Source organism: Silene latifolia, chromosome 4 (genome assembly GCF_048544455.1).
Source record: "Silene latifolia isolate original U9 population chromosome 4, ASM4854445v1, whole genome shotgun sequence".
In the NCBI taxonomy this organism is placed as follows: domain Eukaryota; kingdom Viridiplantae; phylum Streptophyta; class Magnoliopsida; order Caryophyllales; family Caryophyllaceae; genus Silene; species Silene latifolia.
The window spans coordinates 82511292-82516704 of record NC_133529.1 but is presented as its reverse complement, the minus strand read 5'-3'; the positions used below and the strand labels follow the sequence as shown (position 1 = coordinate 82516704).

General features: G+C 40.6%; 1 non-coding gene across 1 annotated transcript; it reads right to left on the bottom strand.

The window, feature by feature from the left end:
* Positions 1 to 2357: 2357 nt before the first annotated feature.
* Positions 2358 to 2464, bottom strand: LOC141654217 (small nucleolar RNA R71). The gene has a single exon (XR_012547781.1). It is a non-coding gene; the product is annotated as a small nucleolar RNA R71 (small nucleolar RNA).
* Between the last annotated feature and the right edge of the window lie 2949 nt (positions 2465 to 5413).

Below are 5413 nucleotides of genomic sequence, written 5' to 3'. Positions count from 1 at the left end.
CTTTGAGATTTTGATCCCTTGGTAGGAAAGGAGTAAGAATCTTGCATTTTCATGGCAAAACGAGACTAAATTGATCGAATCCAATGACCAAGCATCAAGGAGAGACAAGATTAGAAGGCCTTTGTACATATGATAGTAGATGAGCAATGTTGAGAAAGGATCCTTGAGTCCCCAAGGAAATCCCCAAGGAATTTATGAAGAAAAGGGAAGAAAAGAAGAAGAAGTCTTGCAGAGGCACAATCCGTGCGGATTGTCTACAATCCCTGCCGTCCTCCACCTGCACAATCCGTGCGGTTTTCCACCAAGACGCTCGGGTTCCACCACCACAATCCGCCCGGATTCTCTTGAATCCGCTCGGGTTCCATCGCCAGAATCCGCCCGTCCCGACCCTGATCCGCTCGGATTCCTCTACAGCGCATTTTCGTCTTCTCCAAGCTACAAAGAAAGAAGCCCTTCCTTCGGAAAATACCGGCTCCTCCCTGCTCAATCTAAAAAGTGTAATTACTAGTTTAGCCCTTAGTTAACCCTAATGCATCCCCCTAATTTCCACTATAAATACCCCATTAGTCTAATTAGAAGAGCATGTTCTTCTTATCAATAATTAGAGTAGTTAATATCAATCAAATCTATCTTTAGTTTTGTAATCAACAATTAATCAAGTTCTAATACAAGTTTTATTTCCTTAATCTCTCTTGTGTTCATCTTTTATTTTGGGTAATTGAAGATTATTTGGGTTATTATTGGGAGATTGACAACCTCTCAATCAAGCATCAAGTAATTCTTTTATCTTTGCTTTATTATTGGAATCATTAGTAGGTATAATTCTCTTAATCCCTTTTTAATTATTGTTAATTACTTTCATTTATTCATCATGTTTCATTTTGTTGGTATGATTGACAACCTTGCTAGCATGATCAACATGATAATGAGTGAGTAGTCTCTTAGCTAGGGTTAATGGGTGATTAGGGGAAACCAACATGGGGAATGATTCATGCTTAAATTAATATGCTTTCATGGTTTATTTGCTTGCTTGTTTTGATCTCAACTCATGCACATGTTATGTTTGATGAAATGCTAAGCCTATGAATCCTTGCATTTACCACCATCACCTATCTTTTCAATGAGACTTGTAAGACATAAACCAACTCGAGTCTCATTAGACCATGCATGTTGTTGAGTAGGGAAGATTAAGTCGACTTGTAGGTGTTGTACAATCTAATCGATTCGGCTCCGGGACCCAAACTTTCCTAGGATTGTAAGATATAACCCAACTCAATCCATCACAACAATAATTGCTTGCTTATAATTTGAAAACATGTTTCTATGATCAATTCCCATGATTCCCCTATGACCCCATGACACCCTAGTGCTTTTTATCAATTATTTACAACCCTTTTAATTCATCTTGCTTGTTTATTTACATTGCTATTTTAGTTAGTGATCTTCTATATCAACCCAATTTGTGACACCCCTAAGACACCACTAGTTTCAATTGAAATCTCATCTCAATTCCCGTCCCTTGGGATCCGACCTTTACTTGCCTCTTTACTAATTGTAGAGTTGTTTGTGAAGCTATAAATTGTGTTTTGATTCGGACGTGACCTAACGACCACACCTTTAATTCTGAACACGAAACGGACCGATCAAAAATGGCGCCGTTGCCGGGGACGGTGTTAGCTTGATTTAGATTTCTTTACATTGTTATTAGTTATGTCTTTTCTTTGCCTTGGGGAAGTAAAACTCCTCAAGGTTTGTTCTAATTGTTTTCAAGTTGTTTGATATTTTGCATGTCTAGAAGATCACAAGGTGATTTGTTACCTTTTGATCGTGAAATTGAAAGAACCTTGACGAACAATAGGAGACTTGCTAGGAGGAATTTGAGAGGTATTAGTGAAGTTGTTCAACCAACTATTGAGTTCATCAACCCTTTCGCAATAGAAGGAGAGGAGAACCCATTACACAATACACCCCAAAATCAACCTACAATGCCTAAGTTTTCATCACACTACGTACCCACCGAGGAGAACCTACCCAATGGTACTCCTACACCATAACATCTAACCGGAAATTTTATTGCCAAATCCGCCTTTATCCAATTAGTCGAAAGGAGCCAATTTGGGGGGATGCCTAGTGAAGACCCTCATTCTCATATGGAAACCTTTTGCGACTATTGTGATGCGATTTCTCAAACCGGTGTAACTCAAGACCAAATTCGATGGGTCTTATTTTCTTTTTCTCTAATTGGCACCGCGAAGCAATGGTTAAAGGGCCTTGATAAGGCCACTCTCGGAATTGATTCTTGGAAGAAGTTGGCTCTAGCTTTCTACAAAAAATTCTACCCACCGGAAAAGACTAACATGCTAAGAGCTCAAATTACGGGTTTTAAGCAAAGGGATGAAGAATCTTTGTATGAAGCTTGGGAGCGGTTCAAGGGAATTTGTCGCTCATGTCCTCACCATGGACTTAGCGAATGGTTCTTGGTACAACAATTTTGGAATGGTTTATATGAAGATTCAAGGAACATTCTCAATATGGGATCAAATGGAATGTTCACCGAAGTTGATGACAATCAAACATGGAACAAAATTGAGGAAATTGCGATCCATAACTCACAATATAGTAGACCTCGCAAGGCTACTAGAGGAGGAAAGCATGAAGTGGACTCCGTTACTCAATTGGGTGCTCAACTTAGTGCTCACATTGACACAATCAATTTGAAGTTTGAAAAAGCTATGGCTAGACTTGAAGAAGTCTCAAAATCACCAAAGCATCATGTCAATGCCATGACGGCATCTTCATCAATCCCAAGTGGGATATGTGAGAATTGTGGAACTTTGGGACATGACCAAAGTGAATGTAGGGGAACAAATGAACAAGTGAATGCTTTCCAAGCATACAAGAGTGGTACCCCTTATTCCAACTATTACAATGAAAACACCAAATTCCATCCAAATCTCTCATACAAAAGGCAAAATGTTCAAAACCCTCAAACAACATACACCCCACCACCCATGAGAAACCAAAATCAAAGACCCTTTTACAATCAAAACCAAGGTTACCAAAATCAAAATCCATACAATCACCAAAATGACCAAGGTTTTGATGTCCAAAAAGCGGTCCTCCAAATGCAAAAGAATCAACAAGAATTTTTCACTCAAATGCAAAAAGATAGCCAAGCAAAGGAAACAACCATCAACAACATCCTAGCTCACACCAAGATGTTGGAAACCCAATTGACTCAACTAGCATCTTCAAGCTCACAAAGACAAAAGGGGCAATTACCACCTCAAAGTAATCCACCAAGACATGAAACGGTTAGTGCCATTCACTTGAGAAGTGGTACAAGGTATGAAGCAATCAAGAAGCAAGTTGAGGATGAAGTTGTGGAAGCTAGTGATAAGGAAGAAATTGTGCAAAACTCCAAAGATGGAGAATCATCAAAGGAAGAAAGTTCAAAGAAAAATGAAGACAAGGTCAAGGAGAAGGAGCCCACAGATTAGACTTCCTTTTCCAAGTCGTCAAGCCAAGCCCAAATTTGATGACCAACTTGGAAAGTTCATGGAAATTGTCAAGAATTTGGAAGTCTCGATTCCTTTCACGGAATTAATCAATCACGTGCCGGCCTATGCGAAATACATGAAAGATATCCTCACAAAGAAGAAGTCGATCCGGAAACTTGAGACTATCGCCTTCACCAAGGTGAGTAGTGCAATACTTCAAGGGAGTTCACCTCCAAAGTTAAAGGATCCGGAAGCTTCTCAATACCGTGTACCATTGGCGACACAACGATCAACAAAGCCTTATGTGATCTAGGGGCTAGTGTGAGTGTCATGCCGTACTCGGTGAGTAAAAGGTTGGGGATGGGAGAGCTTAAATGCACCAACATCACACTCCAAATGGCCGATAGATCGACGAAGACACCATTAGGGATATGGGAAGATGTCCCCGTACGAATTGGGAAGTTTTTCATCCCGGTGGACTTTGTCATTGTTGATATGGAGGAAGATTCCAACATTCCGATCATTCTAGGAAGACCTTTCCTACACACCGCGGGTGCGGTGATTGATGTGAAACATGGTGAGCTCACTCTAGAAGTGGGAGATGAAAGCATAACCTTTAATCTTGACAAGACTATGAGAGCTCCTCGTTTGCATGAACCGTGTTTCATGATTGATCATTATAGCCGAAAGGATGAGAGGAAGAAATCGGAACTCCAATGGAAGAAGAAAATTGAAGATGCTCCATTCAAAGAGCAAGTGAATTGTGACAAGGAGAGCTTGCAAAGCTCATCAAAATCAAGCAAAGAAGAAGAGGATGGCCTCATTGGCCAAGAGAAGAATTTGGGAGAGTTGTCTCCATCAAATCAAGAAATTTTCAATGATCAACTTAATGAAGTTTGTGGTCTTTGGGACGACGAATTTGAAGGGATTTTTAATCCCTACATTGGTAATGCCATTGATCAAGAACGACAACAAGGGCAAAGGTCTATTGAAGAGCTTTATAACGATAATGAACAAGCTTTTGATTATTTCTTCAAGGTATTGAGCAACATCAACAACACCTTGAACATGCCCCCTTGACATCTCATCAAGAATGAGAGTTTGGTGGAGTCCTCCCTAAACCACCGTTTGTAAATACTTCTAACTCCCTAACTCGCATTTCAATTCTTGTATTGCATTTTTGTCATCTTTGGATTTATTTTATTTACTTTGATCAAGATAATTGTCATGTTTGAGAGAAGTGAGGGAGGGACTAACAATTTCAATTGATGTGTAGTGCTTTACCTTAGTGTGGGGATGACAATTGCCTAGGCTATCCTTTCCTAGTAATGCCCCCACAATGAAGAAGACGAGACATGAAGAAGAATGGAAGAATGGTAAGGGAAATGCATTGTACACGGATGGAACTGAATCCGGGTACAAAGGGGAAGAATCCGAGCGAATTCAGGAGAATCCGCCCGTTTTCATGCAATCCGACCGTACTGGGCAGAAGACGCACGTCCCTATGAGCTGCACTTTTGAAATATTTTTGATTGTATGAGAATCCGGGCGTCCTGAACAGCAATCCGCCCGTCTCTGAAAATCCGTCCGTCTTGGAAAGAAGACGCCCGTCTTCTCTGCTGAGGAAAACAAGAAAAATTCCTAGACTGAAATCCGTCCGTCTTCTGGAGAATCCGCCCGTCCCGTGTCAGCGAATCCGAGCGTCTTCTCTTGAATACGCCCGTCTTTAGGCGAGTTTTATCAAACCCAGAAAGTGCAGAATCCGCCCGTATTGGGCAGAAACCGCACGGATTGCCCCTGCAATTCAAAAATTTCGGTCTTTATAAAACCCCTCCCACCTTCATTCATTCATTCATTCATTCATAACACTACTTCAAAACATCAAAACCCTCATCCTCTCCATCACAAAAACA